Source organism: Zootermopsis nevadensis, unplaced genomic scaffold (genome assembly GCF_977971745.1).
Source record: "Zootermopsis nevadensis isolate Lab colony 2312 unplaced genomic scaffold, Znev_1.0 Znev_ptg000014l, whole genome shotgun sequence".
Taxonomy (NCBI): domain Eukaryota; kingdom Metazoa; phylum Arthropoda; class Insecta; order Blattodea; family Termopsidae; genus Zootermopsis; species Zootermopsis nevadensis.
In genome coordinates, this window is record NW_028259146.1 from 248,855 (window position 1) to 271,783 (window position 22,929).

General features: G+C 37.3%; 1 long non-coding RNA gene across 4 annotated transcripts in view; it reads right to left on the bottom strand.

Annotated features, from left to right (window-relative positions):
* LOC110832272 (uncharacterized) overlaps window positions 1-22,929 on the bottom strand; it is an 80,288-nt gene that overhangs the window by 46,358 nt on the left and 11,001 nt on the right. For 3 of the 4 annotated variants that reach the window (XR_015535192.1, XR_015535193.1, XR_015535194.1), the window contains exons 2-5: window positions 22,652-22,819; window positions 21,239-21,438; window positions 17,306-17,529; window positions 15,341-15,425 (exon numbers count right to left, since the gene is read on the bottom strand). This is a non-coding gene — a long non-coding RNA (uncharacterized LOC110832272). Of the gene's footprint in view, window positions 1-15,340; window positions 15,426-16,179; window positions 17,530-21,238; window positions 21,439-22,651; window positions 22,820-22,929 lie in introns of those variants that run through there. The other variant, XR_015535195.1, reaches the window with a different exon arrangement.

The following is a 22,929-nucleotide window of genomic DNA, read 5'->3' on the forward strand; positions in this document are numbered from 1 at the left end:
TACTCGTATGTTTAAAAACAAACGAAAACTAGTCTTTTCTATCTCTCCGTTCGCCCATTTTAAAATTCAGAGTTGTCTCTGTTTCAGTTCAGTAGACTCAACGGAGTCCCCTAACTCTAAGCACACGTAAGCCCAGAAGGAGGGTCGAGTACACGGCGGAAAGGAAACAATACGAAATGCTATAAATTGTAACTCTTCTATTTCCCGTCGTTATTCATTTCGAATATTTGAAAACGCTGCGCGTGAGATGTGCATTTATCACCCACTCTCGAGTCCGCAAGACCGTTTGTAATATTCGATTAGGCACTGAAGAGTTTCTCGTTTTCACGGCCTCCTTTATTCTCAAAAACTGTATGACGCACAGAGGACGCGTTGTATCTGCTCTTCACTCTCGAATGCACGTTTATAACCGACGCTTTGCTTATGACTCCCCTCCCCACCGCCTCGCGCGCCAAGCTGCCTCTTCCGCCGGGATTCATAGTTCATACTCGATTCTAAGCCGTACCTGGCGTTCACATTTGTACCGCCAGGGGCGCCCAGACACGACTCCATTCCGTGTCTTACAAGTCCACATTCATAAGTGACTTTCAGTTATACGAGATTTGAATATTTTAAAACTGTGGAAATGCGAAGTGTGATCTTTGGTGTTGTGATGCTGTGCATTTCATCTTTAGTATACAAGACTACACGGCACAGCAACCCGATAACAGTTTTCCTTTGCGTTATGCAAAAGTTCCAGTATCACTGAATCTAATTTTGGTTTCTCCAAAAATTGTCCAAGTTGTACCTGACTTGCCGAATCAGAGCGGTGACTCGTTACAGTTCAGACTACTCGAAAAATTTTTTTCTGTCAGGTTTTTTCTTTTCGCCACTACGTTCAGACTGGTTCTGTGTCCCATCTGCCAGCGGCCAGCGAATGTAAAGCTGTCTGTTGTTAATTTATCCGTCTTAAATCGAAATATTCACCTTTTCAGCTAATTATCTAACATTTATATTAGTAGCAGCATTTCCTACAAAATAGATGTAATGTCTACACCCCACAATTTGTTTCTTCGTGTATAAAGAAGTATTATTTTATTTACTTCATACATAATTAACTTGTAATCAGAGTATACTGTAAAGATTAATTTGGAATTACGGTAAGAAAGGATTTGGATCGTAGAACTGTATTGTGTTCCTATAGTTGATATCGTAAAATGGCGTTCTTTATACATTCTTTGCTCAATTTTGCAACATAGACACGTATGTACAAATTGTGTTCGCCTTTCCTCTGTATGTCAGTTCTTAAGTACCGTATTGTAATCCACTCAGTGGTTTTCGATTAAATGTGATAATGGACGAGGGGTCTGCATTGAAATATGTTAAGAAAGTTACAAGTTAACCGTAACTGTAACGTAATGTCTCCCGTTACGAACTGCATGCTTCACCGTCAGGCGCAACAAGATTTTCAAATATTATTCAAGTACGACTTCAAAAACCGAGTTTCTCGTGTTAGATGATACGACGGGAACGTCCCAGTACTCACTGCATCATTTAATTAAGTTGAAAATTACGGCTGCTTCGCTTTGACTGCTGACGATTTCGAAATGCTGATCTTTCACGCAGGGCGTCTCCGTGATTTTTGTGGTGTGTATATAGCCCATCCCTTATTCCGTAAGCACAAGGCGTTTCAAGCTGTTTTCCTGCACAGAAGTTACCCAGCCTGCCTTTATTAATAAGTTTATGGATGGCCGTCTTGCTTCGTTAAATTTATGACAAAATGCTCTTCGACACCTTCTAGAGAAACGGAAATTCACATATAATTCGTACATAAAACACGCTGTTCAACAGTACTTTGATCCACGTTCACTCATTACCAAGAATAAGCACTTAATCGATGTTAGACATCGTTATTAGAGGTGAGTTATGTATGCTGTTTCTTTTGAGAGCTGAGAAGACACAATAACGTCTAACTTTCTCAGTGGATGCCGATTGCTGCACTTAAAACTCGTGTTGAACGTCATCATTAATAAATAAATAACTGGCCCTAAGAAACATGAATAGACTTCGGAGAAAACCTGAATTGAATCCATCGCGAGTTTAGTTACAAGCGGGAAAAGTTATTCGCTTATTAAATAAGTTGCGTGTGGAAAATAATCTTCCATAGCAGATTTGTATCAGCAGTATATTAACTGCAAGAAAAATTACGTATGCAAAATCGTAGAATTGGGTTTCGGATGTGTGTTCTCTATCTGCAGAAAGGAGCAAATGCACATTTTTAATCTTATTTAATTAAATTTCAGAATTTCAAAACAGAAAATTCTTATACACAATTTTATTCCACACGAAATTTAATTAATGACCATAAAATCAATACTGATTATAGATCTATATATATAGGCTACAGCTTATTTTATTAAACGGATACCCGAATATGTTTCTCTAGGAACAAAGTTACTGATCACTCCCCTCTATCTAGTGCCAAGATTAAGAAAACTTGGAGCTCTAACCCTAACATTTCCATATGACTCAAGGACGACTTTAATATAGTTACTGTAAACTTGTTGAAACATCAATAATCCTGAAGAGGTGAACATTTGTTGGCTGATTTTTAATAGGCCGTTTATGTGTTAGTTGCGTAGGAAATATTCTGTGCCATGGAGCTGGTTACAGTTTATAACAATTCATTCAAACAAGTAATAATACATCTGGTAGCAATGCTATGTATAATAATTAATTCTGTAGTGCTGTGATTTTAATCCTGTTATTGTGGTATAATGAAAGATATTTATAATTGTGGAACTAAACGTGCATTCTTAAACGTTTAAATGCATTATATTTTGAAAGAAAGCAGTGGACACTTTATTTTTCACAAAACAATAAACGTAAAATTTTTACGTATTTAAAATAATTAAATATCATATAAAGTTCATCCATTTTATGCTTAAGTTAATACGATGAGATCAAAATAAAGCAGTCTTAAACATCGTCGTGCATTTGTAATAATCCAGATGAACATAAAAGTGTTCCGGGTGGGTGAGTTCTCACTGTTAATTTGTAGAAGAGGCTGATGGTATTAAAACAGAGCGTTAACAGGCCCGGGGATCATTCCACATCACGGACAGGGAAATGCGATACAATATTAATGTAAAAACCTACACGGACCGCTGATTATTCTACTGTCATTGGTAACACTCGGTAAAATTTAATTTTTGCAAAGCTTTATGAAATGTCCTGGCTTGTTATAATGCAGGTATATTCATGCCTCAATGCAGTTTGTAAGGCGTTCTTAAATAAAGGAGACACGATACAAGATTCAACCACCAGTGACCGCGCTCAGCTTACTCATTACCGTGATGATGGAGGCAGCAATCACCTCTAAAACCTCGGTAAACTCTTACCAGACTACACTGCTCAACAACCCAGAAAACTCCCATCTTCGGGGTTTATGTTGTCCTACAAATATCCAGCAAATTGTACGAATAACAAACACACAATTATGGATAACAGGACTCTATTGCGGCGTACAACGTGATTTACAATTTCCTATCAACAATAATTCTATCATCCTCCCCAAATAAAAAATGCAGTTAGAAAAAGTGTTTAAATAATAAAAGGATGATGTAATTCAAATAGGAAAATTTAAAAAAAAGCACAGGTTTTTATGGCTAAGATAACCTCCTCCATACAGAGCTGCCAGTCACTAGGCACAGAAGAATTCGTGAAAGTGACAAATTAAATTATGATCATGAGATTTAAAGGAAATGATCGTAGTCTATTTAAAGTTATTCCACGTCTGTAAGACATAAGAAAACTTACGACAATATCAGCCAGGCCAATGACAACACAGAGTTATTCCAACTGGTCACCAGTTGTAAAGGTTCAGAATCCTTGAGGAAACAGTTCAGTTGTTGGACAACAGTTTCCAGTAAAACTGCACGTAATTTCTGTGGTCGTTATTAAACACTTTCAATTTTTTTTATTAAATATATAAAGATATTTTCAGAAATCTAAACAGAATACCAATGAGTTATATAAATAAAATAAATAGATATATATTTATGCAAAATCATGTATGATTTATCCTTATACTTCAAGCACCTTCAATGTTTTATCGCTTAAAGTCATAGTATCCTCGATAGTCATACATATTTTGACAATAATACTTTGTGCTCTATATACACCAGCAACTGGTATAAATAGTATCGGTTTATAAAGACGAAATTCGTTCCCATGTCACTGTTTTATTTTCTGTGCTTCAGTTTTCATTTCAACATTTCCAATTTTTCAGATCCACCGTGGTACTTCTGCAAGAAAACCCCGGAAGGGGTCACGACGGTCAAGCTGACCATAGACGACGAAAAAACGTTTTACAGATAGAAGTGCAATTTCTAAATCCCAAAATTATAGCCTAATGTCAATATAATAAAAAGTAAACATAAAATAAATATTAAATAAAAGTAAATAACTCTTACTAGTTTCAATGTGTGGCGCTGTTTAAAGGCAAATATTGACAAGTACCTGTCGTTATTCTCATGAGAATATCGGCCTACAAATGCCCACAGTGAGTTTTCTAAAGCAAAGACGTAAGTCTGTAACAAATTGTAATGCTAATATTGTTTATTGCTTGTTTGTTTGTTTGTTCAACACACTGTCAGCAGCTCGGGGAATTTAGCAACAAATTATAACGTGATTACTGAAGAAAAAAAATAGGAATGAAGTGGCTTTGGCCTAATTCACTTTTCGATCTCGGCGTTTGCCAGGACGAACCTCGGCGAGAATAAGAAACATCAGTCACAATAGCCGGTCTCCGAACTTAAATTTCCCTTACTACGAAGCATCGAACTCCCGTAACCAAGGACAGAACAAATTTCTTGCTCATTTGTAAGTAGCAGAGAAACGAAAACTTTTGCAGTGGCGCGTAAGAGGGAAGTTTTTGCCGAACTGTGGCATCCCTGCTCGCTATCGGAATGCTCGTCCTGTGTTCTTTCAATTCCACTTGAACGCGAGGGAGAACAATACCAGAACATCGCGATATCGTCTTGGCGCTGCATTACTGACGCTTACATCACGTGACATTAAAACGGCGACGTGCTCGGACTGCGAGCCCGCCCGAGAGGCTGTGAACGGTTGCAGTTAAGTGAGATAAAGTATGTTCTGTCTACTTTCATATTAACAAATAAGCTTCAGTGGGATCTACCGGGTGTGTAAAGACGCGGCTATACACTGGGTAATTAATACATTCCCAGATAGAAAAGTAAAGCTGTTTTTCTAGACTTCAGTGTCTTTTTATGTGCCCTGCGTTGCATCAGAAGTTCAGTCAAATGAAACAGGACCATGCACGGAATTTGCGCTCTTCACAAAGTATGGCGGAGGTAATGTTCAGATATCAAAGATTGTGATATGGGCGGGGCGTGTAGCACGAATGTTTGCGTGTATCAGAGAACACTTTCTACTGCACTCTAGTTCAACAAAGTTACGGAATTACCGTGCGGACTGGAGTCATTTGACGTTTCTTCAAGAGAGATCTGTGTCATTCCTCATCCCAGTTGAATGTTCAGATCCTCCATTTCATTATCCTCATCATCACTAATCATCTTTCTAACAATGGCGTTTCTCGCTGTACGACCCCAAGGAATGCATCGTCGTCAGATTGCAAATGGAGGAGACGGCCTCGAGATATGGCAGGTAACTGCGAATACATATTAAATAAGCAGTCACGGACAGCCGACAAGGGGTGGTCCTCCAGACTGGGAATCGTACGTTGGGCCAGCAACCCCTTATCGTAAAAATAACAACCTGTTACGCAATGTTGCGCACGTCATCGAACTGAGGCGGATTCCTCGGAACGACCTGAGCGAAGGAAATTGGACATGAGATTTGGCCCATGGAATGTAAGGAGTCTGTATAGGGCAGATGTAATGGGAATTTTGTGAGAATACAGGTCAGATGGGACAAGAGTGGTACAAAACCAGCAGGTTTTATACATTTTTTGTGGAAAGGGGAATGCCAATCATAAATTGGGGACAGGATTTTTTACACATAAGAGAATCTACCAGCATTAAGAGGGTAAGGTTTGTTAGCGACGGAATGTCATATATATATATAATACTAGACATCGTTAGTGTAATATAACTTTTCTGAATGTGCATTCCTCAACGGAGGAAAATCTGATGGTATAAAGGATAATTTTTTCGAGTAACTAGAGCATGTATTGGTTAAATTCCAAAAGAACCACGTAAAAATTTTGTTAGAAGATTTCAATGCCAAAGTATTTAGACAAGATATTTTAAAACCAACACCTGGAAACGGCAGTTTACACTAAATCAGTATCATAATATAGTTCGAAAAGTAAACTTTGCCACATCCAAAAAACCCAATTGTCAAGAGTACTATGTTCCCGGAATGTACCATTCATAAATTCACTTGGACATCACGTGGTGGAAAGACACACAATAACATTGACCACTTTCTTATAGATAGGAGATTGCATTCAAGGACAACTGAAGTCCGACCTTTCAGGGGAGCGGATTGTGATGCCGATCAAATTCTGATGGTTGCAAAAGTTAGAGAAAGACTGGTAGTACGTAGACGAGCAAAGCAAATGCCTGATACGGAGAGATTTAACCTCAAGAAACTAAACGAGATAAAAGGTACAGAAGAGTATCAGGTTAAAATCTGGAAAATTTACTTCATGATGTGGATATCAATAGGGCCTGGAAAACCATTAGAGAGGATACAAAAATCGTAGCCAAGAAGAGTCTAGGTTATTGAGAATTGAAGTAGCATAAGCCATGGTTAGACGAAGTATATTTTGAAAATATATCAAACGAAACAAGCCTAATTGTGACGGTTACAGGATCCGAGCCAAGTAAATGGAGATAATCTTAAAATTATACAACGACCTGAACCTAGGAACAAAAAGAGGGAGTATCTGAAAGACAAATGTAATGAGTTTGCAACCCACAAAACAGTAAGACAGTACATCTGCTATTTGTAGACCTCAAGAAAGCCTATGATTCAGATAGAAGGGAAGTATTTTACAACATTTTCATTGAGTTTGGTTTACCCATGAAATTACTAAGAGTAATTAAAACGTGATTAAAAGAAATGTATAGTAAAGTCCGTATTGGACATGTTTCCTATTCAAAATGGTCTTAAACAAGGATATGCTTTATCGCCATTGTGTTTGACTTTGATTTAAAAAACGCAATTACAAAGGTCCATGAAAACCAGTCGGGACTGAAATTCAATGGAATGCATTACCTACTGGTCTAAGCTGATGATGTATGTCTATTGGAGGATAACATAATTACCATAAAGAAAAACATAGAAACGTTTATTTACGCAAGTAATAAGCAAACACAGACTAAACTAAGTATATTTTTGATATCTCGTCACCGGAATGCACGACATATTCCTAACATAAAGATATTTGCTGGATCCTTTGAACATGTAGCAAAGTTCGGATATTTGGGAGCAATTTATGAGGAAATGCTTACAACCATTCGGCTCAGAAACTTTTGTCTTCCCGTCCACTGTCTAAGAACGCAAAGATTAAAATATACAAAACTATGATTTCGCCTGTAGTTTGCATGGATGTGACCCTTTTATCTTTGACTCTAAGGGAGGAACGTAGTGAGGGTGTTTGAGAACATGATCCTCAGGACAATATTTGGAACTAAGCGGGATGAATTACTAGGAGGTCGGATAAAGTTACATAATTTGGATCTTCATAAGTTGTACCTTCGCCAAATCAAAAGACTGATAAGTAGAGGAAGATGAGATGGGCGGGGCATGTAGCCCGAATGGGAGCGAAGATTAATGCGTGCAGGGTTTTGATGGACAAATGAAAAGGAAACAGACACAAGAAAGACCCAGCAGTAGGTGGGAGGATAACATTAAGCAGGAAATAGGATGGGGTGGTATGAACTGGATTGACTCAGGAGAGGAACTACTGACGGGTGTTTTAAACTCGGTAATGAACCATTAAATGTTGGGAATTTTTGGAGTGCCTCAGCTACTGTTGGCCTCTCCGGGAACGACTTATCTCCGTGGAGTAAGTATGATGCCGTTAGCCGCCAGCTTCCCTTTAAGGCCTAGCAGAAGAGGATAATTAAGGTTTGTCGGTTTTTAAAAACCGGTTTTTTGGATAGATTTGTAAAATTTGAAAACCGGTTTTTAAAATTAAAAAAACAGGTTTAAATACTAGAATTAATATAGAAAAATTAGTTAATTAAGTAAGTAAAATCTTTAATATTTTGACTTGAATTTGCCTCGGGCACAAGCATGTTGTAGTAAAACTAATCTTCATGAGTCAGGCGAATGTTTGACATGCAAATCCACAAACGCATTCTATTTTTAATTTCGTGAAAAAGAGCAGTTTAGAAGAAATTATAGCAAAACTTGCTGCAATGGATGGATTGTCCATTAATAGCGTTACAACAAGCTCGTTCATACGAGAGTCTTTGCAACAACGGGGATATTCATTACCAAAAAACAACTCCCGAGTAATGGATCTCATTCATGTGTTTTATGACAATGCCAAACGTGAAATTATAAATGAATTGGATTGTATTAAGAAGAATGGGAAAAAAATTCTCTATAAATTTAGATGAGTGGACTATGAAAAATAAATCGCAGATATTTGAATAATAACGTACACCATTTTGCGGAAGATTTTAATTTGGGCTTAGTTCCAATAGCTAGTTCCTGCGATGCTAAGAAAACATTAGAATTAGTTTTCGAGAGGATATAAATCTTTAACTTGGATCTAGCAACCGACATAGTTTATAATTCATATTTTGTACGGATTTTTAATTTTTATTTGGTTTTGTATAGAGTATATTTTATTTTGTTATATTTTTGTAGTTCCATAAATATTAAATAAACTGAAAAAATTTAAAATAAGTATAAATATTTTTTAATGTTTTAACTATATTTTGTTTTCTTTTTCTGTAAAAATTCGAAAACCGGTTTAATCGGTTTTTTGGAAATACTGGAGTTCGAAAACCTGTTTTCTCAAAAGTCGGTTTTTGTATAAACCCAAATGGTTATAATTAATTTTGCCCTTGATTTGTTCATTTTCCAAATAATTTTTCTCGTTCCCAAAAAATTTAGTTCTACAGTCAACCTGCACCAGACATCGGTCTGCCAATATTGCAGTCGCCACAAACCCGCTTATCTATGGCTATCTCCAATTTTTCCAACCCCTAATAAAGGAATATCTCTCTCTAGTTATAAACGTATCCGTTCCTTTGTGTGCAATTACCTGTTCTCGTTGAGATCAAAAAGACGAAACATCTTTTTCAAGATTGCCTGCCACTGGACCCAATCCTGAATCAGTTCAGTCTACACATTACTGAACTAGTTATCTAAGATTCATTTTAATATGACCTATTCAACTGAGCCTAGGTCTTCGAAGTGGGAGCATTACACGTTGATTATATTTCGTATAAACTTTTTTATAGTCTGTTTATGTAATAGCAATCCTCACTCTTGTGCCGGAAGGAATCGAGTACATATACAAACATGCGCTGAGTTGTGTTATTCCAATAGCGCATATGCACTAGGAATTGCCTTGAGATACTTTAGTTTTCATTACATTCATGTGCAGTGTGAGATCTGCGTATTGTATTACGAGACTAGATCAACAAATTCCAGACATCAAATTAAATATTAATATTTCTAATGCGAATCTAAAGCGAGCAAAGAAAGAAAAATTAGATCGCTAAGGAAAAATTGTGGAAATAAAGATTTCTTATAAAACGTTCATAGATAGGGCTCAGCCATATTTCCGACTCCCTAATCTCACTAAATGTACTGAAATATTCGCTACTCGAAGTCTGGTATATTTTAGCAAAACGTTGTTCACTACATGTGTGCAGTGTAGATGCTGTGACTGGCATCCTACACGCGGGTTGGCAAATGAAACTTTCATTCGCCGGAAATGGTATGTCCGAGAATCGACTTTCGTCATAGCCGCTGGAGTGTCCTGTTCTCCTTCTCGCACCCTTCACCTCGCGTCGCTCGTTTTCAAGTTTTTACATCGCGTTCAAGAACAGGAATGCCAACCACAACCACATCGCTGTACCTCACACACCCAAGGATGTACATCATAAAATTCATAGACATTTTTAGATAATACGATTTCCAGTTTTCATGGCGGTGAGTCGGAAGATGGCCGTCTTCTGGGTTGTAGCGCCGTGTAGTCTGGTAGAAAAATGTTTCAGAGGTTTTTGCTGCATCCATCATTAGCCATCGCCCTGATGATGGAGGCAGCAAGGACCTCTACCAGACTACACGGCGCTACAGACCAGAAGACAGCCATCCTCTGTATCTTACAAATCTCACTGAATATGTTATACTTACGAGATATTTTTAGGTAACAGACTTTAAAGAGAGTGTGGGGTCATTACCTGTGTCCTAAAAACGTCATAGAACTCCTTAAATTACGGGGTGTATGGGGATGTTTTACGTGGCATACGAAACTCATGGACCTTCATAAAGTGAGTCCGGGGATATTTTATGCCTCGCGAAACTGCGGGTCTTCTTGAAAGTTCTGAGACATTCAACATCTCTTGCGAAAACCATGGACCTGCTTAAAGAGAGCATGGTTTATGTCATGTGCCCTACGAAATATACAAGATTACTTCAAACGAGTGGTGATATTTCATATGTTACGAAATTCTTGAAACTTATTAAAGGAATTTAGGGATATTCACGTGCTACAAATTCATAGACCTTCTTAGAATGAAGACGTATTATTATTATTATTATAATAAAGAATTGAATTAAATTTCTATTATTATTAATATCTTAAAACAGTGGTTTATTAGTGGCAATATGTTCCAGTGTTGAAGTACAATCTCCAGTAGAAATTGATAATTAAATGGCTCAGCTATGTTAATTTAAAATTAACTTGAAATTTTAAATGGAATTTAATCAGGTCAATTATATTATAAATAGGTCAATTCGGTTCATACAAATTTTTACAAGTGATTATCTTCGGCCCAGTGTTTATTTGTGTTAAAAGTACTTAGAGAACTAACAGACCGTTTTAGAATTTTTTTTAACACGTTCTGTATCTTATGGAACTCGTCGACCTATAGACCGATTTCGTACAGAAAATGTGAGGTAGTATGTATGTATATATATATATATATATATATATATATATATATATACCATGACAGCATAAAATGTATTTCTTTTGGCTGGAATGCAGTAACGTAAAATTCCAAATATATTTCTCACATCTGTAACAGTAAATGTCAACTAAACATATTAATATCCATTATAAAAACTTACCCCTAAACAACGCTGTTATAATCCTTTCACATTTTTAAACAACCTGAACGGTGCTGTCGTAACAGCAGATTCATTATCTTACAAATTTGAACCATCTGTATGTCACAGACGGTTAATACTTCGGCATACATAAATTCTCGTACACGCAAGTGTTTAAAATAAATATACAGCTAGTCCTTTGATCAGCCATTAGGGTGACAATAAAATATAATACTTCATTTTCCTTCCTAACTAACGAGAATTTACAAATATTTTTAAAAATTTGTAACTGATATTTAAAGATGACAATATTTACGCACTGTAGAATAATTCTCATGTATATACTAAAAACAATATGTAAAAAATTTAGCGGTTCAATGTGATTCAGATACAAAGCAAACGAAATATTTCCTTGTACGAAAGTCTGAACAACTGTAATCATTAAGTTAAAATTTTATTAAAATATTTTCACACAACGCGAGCGTAGGAATTCTTTTGTACATATTTATCATTTACCTCCAACAGAGAGAATCTATACAATTACACAGTGTAATGAGAATCATATATGCTTCACGAAAACAGACAACCGAAAGAATTACTTACTTCTAAACCCAACACATTTAAATCCAAAATAAAAGTGTCCTATGAGCTAGAAATGTACGCCTATGCTGTGGGTCCTGACGGATGTCGAATTGTAGAATTTAACATAAAATCACAGTCTTTTGTTGAAAATAATATATTGTGATGTGAACCCGATGAGAGCATGTTATGGGAGCATACATAAATTTGTTACAATTTAAATGAAGATTTGTTTGTTTTTGGTCAATTTTTAACTATGATAGCAAAAATAAAACAATTATTTTCCCTGGGCCTAAACATCACCCAGTGAAGATGAATTGGGACTCACATGCAGACAACTGGTCAGCTACATGTTCCGAGCGCTTTAAGAGAAATCGCTGCCCCTGCAGAGATTCGACTGCCGTTCTCCACCTGATTGAGCTACACCGGATCATATTTATTAATATAATTTATTAATTATAATAATGAATCACTGATCAAATATTTACATAAGCATGTGATGGAAAGGACAATTATAGTGAATAAATTACTAAAACGACATTGAAGAAGAAGAAGAAGATAACGTGGACGAAATAAAGATGATTATAAATGGCGATGAACGAAATTATAATAAATATAGGGAGCTTAAAAAAATGCACACCAATTTGTGTGGTTTGCGACGCAATATCTACTGGTAAATAATTACTTTACAGCCAAGACATTTAGTCCAGAAGGTATCTGAACCTAGCGTATATGCAGGGAGGAACAAGTCAGCAAAACTACAATAATTTCACTTTGGTCCTTACAGATGATGTTAGTGACGTCAGAACTGCCGGAGGTCAGTGACCTTTGCTTGGGGCCCCCGCGGTTTATCCCTCACACTTGCGCGGATTTCTGAGGTTCCCCGCGCATGTGAAGTGGCTATTATTGTTGTCCGGTCTTGAAATGAAAATTGAAAAGTGTCGACAAGTTTACGTAAAACTGGCCAATATCAGATTTAACAAATCTACATTCAGTGGTCTTCGAGTTGTTGCATGCGAACAGCTGACTGACGTGGTCGAGCTAATTGCAATTGTCATCTGCTAAGCCGCCTGAAACAATCAGTGACACGAAATTTCCTATTCCCTATTCCTAGAGAACGGTTTTAATACATCAGATTAACTCCGACTTCTGATTTGGACCGTGCCCTACTGCAACTGAAAATTTTATATGAGACAGCGTGAAAGATTAATATTCAAAATTCGTACCGATTTCCAGACACCAATTAGCGATAATGACTTCTTGCATTCACCGATTTATGGAAGCCGAAGTGGATTAAATCATTCAGACTTTACGTCGAGTTCTTATTTAAAACTTCCATTAAGTAGATCAGACTCTTTGGAAAGTTCGTTCAGTTGAAGCATCTCTGACAATTGACACTTTTCTAGGAACGATTAACTGGTTACTTGGTTCCGTGTCGTCTGGCCACCAGAGATCAGACTGTAACATTGTGTGGTATAGGAGGCTGTGGCGTGGTAGGTTTCGTTGTAAAAGCTGTACATTGCAGCAAAGCGACCAGGAATGCCTTTTCTTTATATGCAATTTTCACGTAATGTGCATAAAATGAGCGCAGATAGAGCTGGTTTTGTCCGTCTGTCTGTATTTACGCTGCTTTGATTCCACTTGAGAACCGCTCGACGGGATTGCATAGAAATTGGTACAGACCTTACGCTATTAGGGACTAACCCAAAATCGAACTTTTCAATTTCCTGCGATCGATACAACCAATATGGCGGGCGGCACTCGCAACATCGCGATAGGGCCATAGATTTTTGAAAATACAAAAACTCTGGTGCAGTGATTCTTTGCATAATACAATTTAATATCGTCTTGGTTGTATGAAGGAAGACATTTTGGTTTGACTAGGATTCGACGGTATGCGAAACGAGTGCCGAATGCTGCCATAGACATTACAAGGTCTTATAACGTATCGGAATTGGTTCGCGTTCCATAAGAAGACATCAACACCAATTTAAACAGCTGAAGACCAAAGCTGTCTGAGTAGAAAAACTGACGTCTCTTTATTAATAATTCAACGATTGCAAAGAACTCGTGTGTGTATTTTGGTGCTGATTTCATCTTTTCCGTTTTGTTTGCTCCATCGTTGTTAGGTCCGTCGCCCTGTTCAAAAACACAGTCCACAGATTGTGGTCTTCTTTGTTGTCAACGTTTAGCCGTCCCTTTCCGATTTCTCTCTTCGTATTTTTCAATTTCCTCTATAGGTCAAAGCATCCACATCACCACCGTTTATAATTTTTACCCTGAAGATCGAGAGACACATTCCCCTAAAACGTTGGTAACCACCTACAAAGATACGTGACGTTACGGCTCAGAATATCACAATCAAAATTTTTACTTTCAAGAAATAGAAAATCTCTGACATTTAATGTTCGATGCATTTTAGGTTCTCACGCGGCAAGTTCAGTGACGACTCACCTCCCTGATGATGGAAGCAGTAAACACATCGGAAAGGTCCGTCAAGTTTTACGAGAATACGCAGCAAAATATCCCAGAAGATACACAACGTCTCCGTCCGCGTTCTTCCTCCAGGGTAAGCGACAAACTTTTGCGTAAGAGTACAAAATAATATTTGAAAAGTCGCCAAAAATTCCGTCGTCGGATAATTACAACTTTTACATATATCGGCATCTTTGCTACAACTAACATCAATCTCGAGTGCGGGCGGCTCTGATTCTGAATATAGCTACTGCTTCATAATACACATTTCATTTAATGGACTATGTAACAAGTAACAGGACTGGAAAAGAGTCGCCTACTCCCTGGGGTTTGCAAAAGTTAAAAACAGTCTCCTTAAACGTATATAACAACACATATTGGTAATCAAAGCAACCTCTGATTGGTACCATTACTCTCTTCATACACTCAAGTATTTATCGTCTTAATCTGTAGAAGTGACACATTTACAGACAAATGCACATGAATCCATAAGAACGTAATAATTAATTATTCAGCCCCGAATGTAATGAAACTCTTTCCAGCCATTTTTGAGATATTACATGTGTATCGGAGATCGTCGTATTATGTGCGATGACATTCCCACTAACGATGCTGTTACCAGTTCTCGCAGAAGATTTTGGGTAATGGCGGATGATACTCCTTCCATCGCACGACTTTGATCATTCGTCAAGTTGGTATTTCCGATTGTAGAATACGAGTTTCAACTGTTTTAATGACACACATGGCATACGACATTTAATAGAAATCTATAACATGTAGTTTATAGGACCACCGATAGATGGCAGCACGATTTAGCTTGAAAGACGAAACATGCAGACTGGAAATATGTTCATAGTTCCTCCTCGTTTACTACAAAGCAAAATGAAAAACTAAAACTGACACGCGTTTGTATGAGTAACATTACAATTCTGCTCGTGATTTGGAACGTAACTGCAATGAATGTGTACTGTGTAACAAGTCAGAGAGCATGTACCTTCTCTGAATTAAATTAATTTACCTTCTGAGACATCCCAGTTTACTGAACAGCTTTTCCCGTATGAGTATCAAAGTTCGTGTTCGTGGAAGCCTTCGACGGAACATGTCTGAAACGGAAATAAAAGTTGTTTTTATATATTTCCTTCACCGTGTATTAACACACATGTGGATTGACTGAAGTGCCGGTAATGAATGCCGCTGACAGAAAGTTCCCGCGGCGATGGACAAGTCCAGTTACCTCCAGTTCCATTATAAGGAGGTTTACTCCACATCTGCAAAAATTACTTGCGATGGACGAAGGTGATCGTAGTCCTACAAATGTGTACCGAGACCACCTCGGCTGCAAATCGGCGTCAATTACGGTGACATCGCCGAAATATTATAGGTGTATTGTGAATAGTGGGCGGACACGGAGGAAGTGTTTGCAAAGACATTTCACCATACATCACAAGGGTAAACTTAGACGCTGCGGGCGTCTAAAATGCCCTTAAATCAAGATTTCTGCTTCTAATTCGATGTACTTTATTGCCGTAATAGTACATTCTAAGGTTCAGGACTTAGGGAGCTTGATGCTGACAAAGGACAGGGCAAATACGACAAAGCGTCTACATAATTTGTTGAGATCCACTGAGACAATGAAGAAACGGGAAGTTTGATATTGTTCAAGAACTTGAGGGATTGGGGATTCCTATCAGCTTTGCTGCTCATTGTTTGACGATGGCACTGCTATAAGCACCAGTCCTCCCCAGACGTCAGTGTCTTGTAGTTGTGTTGCACGCTTCCGACCTGACTGTCCTTGTTGGGTTTCGCAAATTAATGTATTCAATGGCGTATTTACACTCAGTAAAGAAAGAAAAGCAGTTGTGAATTTCTTCGTTTACTATGCAGGTTACATCCGTTCTAAATTTTCTTTTTTGTGTGATTGAAATATTTATTATAATTGCATATTTTATTAAATTTGTGTAAATAATTGTTTTGTCGTTTTTTATTTATTTATTTTAATGCTCTTTTTTGTAAAAAATAAAGTTTTGAGCCATGCAGACAGGCTGACAACTTGTTCTCTCAACACAAGGGCAACACATGTTCCTCTGTGATATTCAGCTTCTACTCCGTGCTCAATTCTGATAGCACTACTAATCTCCAATTAACTTCACCTAAAATTTACCATCTGATGTAAGTGAAAATGCATATGCTACTCCTTTTTATGTGTAACAGAATTACATTAAACAAAGACTACAGGGTACTGAAAATACTTCTTGAGCTTTAAAAAACTGTGTTTTAAGTATTATCCAAGATTTTATATTAGCTTTTACATAATCATGTTTTAAAGAGTCACGACAAAATAGTTCACACCCACTCAGTTTTACACTATTACTATTAAATTAAATTGAATAAGAGCGATATACGTTTTCGTGTACCGTATTTATATATGCGAGAAGTCAGAAGATGGTCTCCAAGGACCTAAAAATGTCATTTAATTATTTTCATTTGTTCCGAAAATAATAACTTTCACATGCAAATTTAAGGAATACAAATCTGTAAATAATTAACATGTTGTTCCAATATATAATAATAATACAATAACAACAAGAAAATGTCTTACTAATAATCTGTAACTTATTTACACAACACAGCTTCAAATATTAAGTTAGTAGAAATTGCTGCCTGAGTAAAACTGCGCACTAGCCCACAGTGTCACTTTATATTACAAACTTTAATTTCTATCTAAATATACAAAAACGAATCCCATAAAACCAAAAATCCGAAACACTTGATCTACATCTACGTCATGCTTTCTGAGTTATTATTTTCTGTGGCTGCTGAATTAGGAAACGAGATTAAAGGTGTTGTGGACACCCACGTTTCATGTCACATGACAAAGAGTTTCATTCCTTTCCTCATTAGCCGTCAAGCAACACGTAGCAGATTAAGCGAACCCTTAGAGCAGGTGATCTTCAAGCAAATGTGGAATTCTGAACATGTATACCTAAGCATAGATTGTTGACAGAATAACTAGCCATTGTATGTGGAGCATAGCGGGTTATTTCGTCGTTCCCTCTTCCATTCTTACTCCCCTTTGTCCTATTCCTTCTTTTCCTCGATTTGTTGTCGTGGAATGTATCTTCCCTCATAGAGCCAATGTTTTCTTAATTCTACTAACTCGGACTTAATTATTTTCTTTCCACACAGATGACAGGATTCAGTTTCACGCTAAAAAACAAATAAGCAAATTAATTATTACCAGTTTCAGTTATCACTAATTAAGTATCATTACCTTTACACATCTAACGATTTAATTAGCACCAGAACAAAACATCATCCAAACACCAGAATAATACAGAAAACCCTCATTTCATTCACATTTAAACTAATGTAGAGCTTAGTATTTGTCACCTGCAATTCTTGCTTTGTGCATTCGCCCCAGTCGGCGTAAGCAGTTTATTAATCCCTGTCAGACAAAAAACTATTAGTACCGATAAAAGCAAACCTTTTCAGATCAATGTATGTAATCCCTGATGCTGTGGTTTCATAATAAGCAAAATCAATACAGAATAAAATCCGGGATTATCGTCACGTGACAGAGATGCAACCGTGTCTGGCCTATTACGTCCTTTGATCACTGATATGAAATAGCACTAAATGGATATAAAATGAAACATTACGTTGGTAAAAACGAATTCAAATGATGTAATCAGAACGTATAGCCACGGTGGTCTAGCGGTTAGAACGCTGACCTTGTAATCCTGGGGTCTCGGGTTCGATTCCCGGCGGTGCCCGAATTTATAACTTGTGTTGGGCGAGGCCGTGGTCTAGGCAACACGGAGTTTTCCTCCGTGGCATCCCAACAATTACTCCATTCTCACACAGAAGAAGGCAATGGCAAACCACTTCTGCATCATCTGCCAAGAACGTATATGAACAGGTCCCAGTCCGAGAAAAGGATGGAAGGATCCTGTTCATATGGACCTGTCGTCAGACAGAACACTAAATAATAATAAGATGAGGTGGTCTACCGGTTAGAACGCTGGCCTTGTAATCCTGGGGTCTCGGGTTCGAATTTATAACTTGTGTTGGGCAAGGCCGTGGTCTAGGCAACACGGAGTTTTCCTCCGTGGCATCCCAACAATTACTCCATTCACACACAGAAGAAGGCAATGGCAAACCACTTCTGGATCATCTGCCAAGAACGTATATGAACAGGTCCCAGTCCGAGAAAAGGATGGAAGGATCCTGTTCATATGGACCTGTCGTCAGACAGAACACACACAAAAAAAATCAGAACGTAAAACGTTGCACCAATGGACATATCTGGCTTGTCGTGTAGTGACAACTATCATACTATGTGCAATGGACGACTTGTGGCTTGTACGAGAATGAGTGCAATATTTAGCCGATGTATAAAACAATAAGCGTCCCCTCTTTTACACCTGAATGGTATTCACTTACTTTCAGTAATTAACGAGAACACAGTGACACGTTTAATATGGCTGCCGGATTGAAAGAATGGAACAAACACGAACTTTGGACTCGTTTAGTTTCCCAGATATTATGAAAACTATTGAAATGCTTTTATTTTGTTTCCTTGCATTGTTTTAGTATTTTTTAGTGTTTTATATTTATATTAGTGTTTACATTGGTAGTTTATTTGTTTTTGTATTTAATTTGTATTTTTGTTGTATGTTTGTATTAGTATTTGCTGTCATAGGCGCTTTGCTGTAATAAAGGAATTTAATTGGATTGAAGTTCGATAAACGAATTACTAAAATGTGGCTAGAATCCGAGAAACACAGAAGAGCGTCCGGTGTTTTTGGTGCACGTTCTATGCCCCCAAGGACTGTTACGTGTGTTTAGGTTGAGGAGCGTATTTAGAATAACCAAAAGGCACACTTGATGTAATTAAACTTGATATGAAAATTAATTACGAAAAGGAGCGGACCAAAATGGCACAATTGAAAATATTATACAAAACAGAATCATGAGACTGGTGGAACATTTTACCAAATGCATTAGAAAACGGAATGATAATTTTTAACAATAAAATATGTACGAGTATAGTACAACCATTTTGCCGAATTTTACTTCCGTTATTGAGGAATATCAGCCAAATTCCTTTCAAATCATTTTCCATTTTATTTGGCACCTGGCGCTTTGCAGCTGAGGCATTGTCGTTAAATATTTCAGGAACGAGACAAAACTATGGGAAGGTGCGTATCTTGTTTGACTTTACGAATGTGTGTATTTGTCTGTTCCTCCAAGGATCTTATGATAAGTTGTACCAATTCTGAAGCACCATAATCCCTCATCAACATAGCAGCCATGCAAACATTTTAAGTAAAGCAACTCTTCCACTATTTAAAAATAACGTCGTGAAATTCATTTCAGTGATTAGATGCATGTGTTTGATAAAACGTGTTTAATAACATTTTTGTATAAATATAAAATAAGACGACCGCGCGCAACGCACATATTTTCTTGAAGATTTCTTCCTTTTGGGTGTTGCGCCGTGTAATATACTACACAGCGCAACAACCCAGAAGACAGAAATCTTCGTACTCTCCACTGTGAAAACCTCAAATCATGCATATTTTCTTCTTTATAAATCTATCTGTTTTAATTCTGCAGCTAAGCACTTTATATGTACTATATTAATGGAACGAACATATAAACATGTCTACAAAGTTTTACATGAAACTTCTTATTCATTTGTGGAATGTCGTCTTCTGGTTGGTGGCGCTGTATAGGTTTGTTGGTAGTTATCAATATTCTGGACGAAGGTACCGCCTTGATTTTCAGGTAACACTGGTAAAAATAGACGTTATCATACAGTGTTACAACCCCTAAAACTATATTAACTTTAAACCGTTGCAAAAACTTCAAATTTCCTACTATTTTCGTCTGACTGAAAGTATCAACATGGTGAGATGGAGACTATTTCAGGTTATATGTTTATACAGTAAGTTTATAAAGAAAGTGTTCATCTGAGATCTAAATTCCAAAACATTCCTCAGACAAGAAATTCGTTTTATTGCGAAATCTGAGACGCGCCAAACACAAGGGCCCCATGCTACGGTGTGTTTACGAAGCCGAGTCCTGAGACTCGCAAGTTCAGGGTGCTTAGACCACAAAAGGTGCCGTGCAGATTGTAAGCCGGAAAATGAGAATGTATTGCTCCAACATTGCTTCGCAAGGCACAGTGTTCATAATCGTGTAAAAATTAGCAAGCATTAGCGATTTACAGAGGTTAAAAACTGACTTTAACAACCTGAAATTGCTGCCAAGTTTTAATATCATGGCCCCTTCATTGCCTTCCATCACGCTACGTCTCAATTTCCAAGAAAACTTCTGTCTGTACCTTGTCCAATATAAGAACAAAATAAAATACTACTTTAAGTGAAATTTGAGTGGGAATACTTCTTTATTTCCATTTGTCTAGCTGGGTATCATCGAACCATTTACACATTCGTTTTCTCCTAATTCTATGATAGTTCTAGTCTTCAGTGGTTTCGGAAACAAACTCAAGCATAATATACCGAAATGATGGTGACGATGATTATTAAATTTATTTTTTTATTTATTAAGTGTTTTCCAACAGCAAGAAGCCAATAACAGGCAAACACTGATAATACATACAACAATAATGAAAAATATTACACAAACAGATTAACTAAACTTATACATGTACAGTATTAAATATAACAGCCAAATACAAGCAAACCCAAAATAGAAAAATATTTTACACAAATAAAATAAATGAAGAATATAAATAAAAACAAATAATCCACCTAGGGAACACTAATATAATTGTAAAACTTTAAAAAATATAAAAAAACAGATAACGAAGCTAGATCATTTCCCTTGTTGAGAACGTGCCCTCAAGGGAGACAATGTTTATGCTAAATACGTCCAAAGATTTACATACGTCATTTGCAGCGATGACGCACCTCGCTGAAGGACTATGTCTTAGCGCACTGCTCACACTAAAAGTAGAAAATTCTCTTATTTGCCTACTTTGCACGACGCATATGTTGCTGATCGTGTCTCTCCATCTGCCGTCTGTCTGCAGAATCTCTGGTGTTATTCTTACCTCTTAGACTACGCAACCTCGTACATTTTAATTTTCTGCAACCGATAACAGAAACGTAGAATTATGAGATGGAAACGAAACTAGTGACACAAAACAACGTTATGAAAAGAGGCTAACAGTACGCAACTTTCGTTCTGGTGTCTTTCCATTACACAATAAAACGGCGGCTGAATGCAAAATAGGTGCATTTAGCTTTTTTGTGCGATTCCTATAATTAATGACCATTGGAGCTAGGCACGCAAAATCTATAAAGTGGTAGACAATACGTGTACCTTTCGTGGTTTATTGGTACATTTCGTAGTAATTTATATGTAAATTAATATTTTCTATTCTTCTACTTTATCTTGTAGCATTCAAAATGCAAAGGTCAAAGAACGCGTGTGGAATGTAACACCTTCACTTCTTCTTCTCCTTCCTTCTGTTATAATTGGCTGTTGCCTGTTCTTTCATGTCAAAGAGAATCCGTCACCTCTTCCCTGGTCTTTCTACGTCTCTTTTTCCTTGTGGTCACTTGTCCCTTGCAAATTTGCAGATTCTTTGTGGATCCATTCTGCTGATATCGTTAATCCAGTATCTCCTCCTGTCTAACATCGTTTGTTACACACCCCTCGAATGTTCTCGCTTCTGACTGTCTCTCTCAAAGTCTTCCTTGATAACTTTCTCTCTACATCTACTTTCAGCAGCATATATCAAAATTGGGCGTAAGACGGCTTTGAAAATTCGACATTTTGTTCTGTCATGGATAGGTACCTTTACAATCTTTTCAATTCAAATAGTATTCTCGCGAGGCGCCTGTTACTGAGAGCAGAACGGCCGGCCGTGTGTATTACGCCTCCCGAGTAGTTCCCACCGCCTTCTGGATCGTTCAACCAGACACTCGTAGTTTCTAGAATGTTTTCGAATGTTTTCGAACCATCACGGCCCCCTGTAAAGGTGTGGAAGGACGGAGAAGTGTCTCGAACTTAGATTAAGTGGTTCCAAAGCTACTTTCCAAATAGATCCTCCTTCTTTCGTATCTTAGGGGAGTACTTTTCCTTTACCTGTATCAGCTAAGTCTCACATTTTACGCTATTTTGGAACTGACCAGTTACGTCATTGTTTTTCTTTCCTAAGTGTTACGATCAGAGACCAGTTATCATGACATTTACTGTTTGTAATCAAGTGAATACAAATATCAATTGGCACATGTATTAAATGTAGCTAATATATCAAGCACGCATTAGTGTATATCAAATATTAATGTTGTACCTTTTGCCTGTGTGGGCACTGACAACAGTTGTCGTGTTTCCATCTTCTGCGAATTCTCTGACCATATTTGAGTTATGTAACGTTCCACGTCCTCCGTTGCTGACATTTCACGATATGTTTAGTTTAGGCAGGCATTATAATTATATTGAGAGCCTACTACATCCGTTCCTAAAAACAGGGTAAGAGTTAAATACGAAGTTCTTTATTATTCACTAATACCAGCTGCTGCCATCTGGGTTTTAATATTGTCGATGTGTTTGGGTACAGGGGCGGCAGAA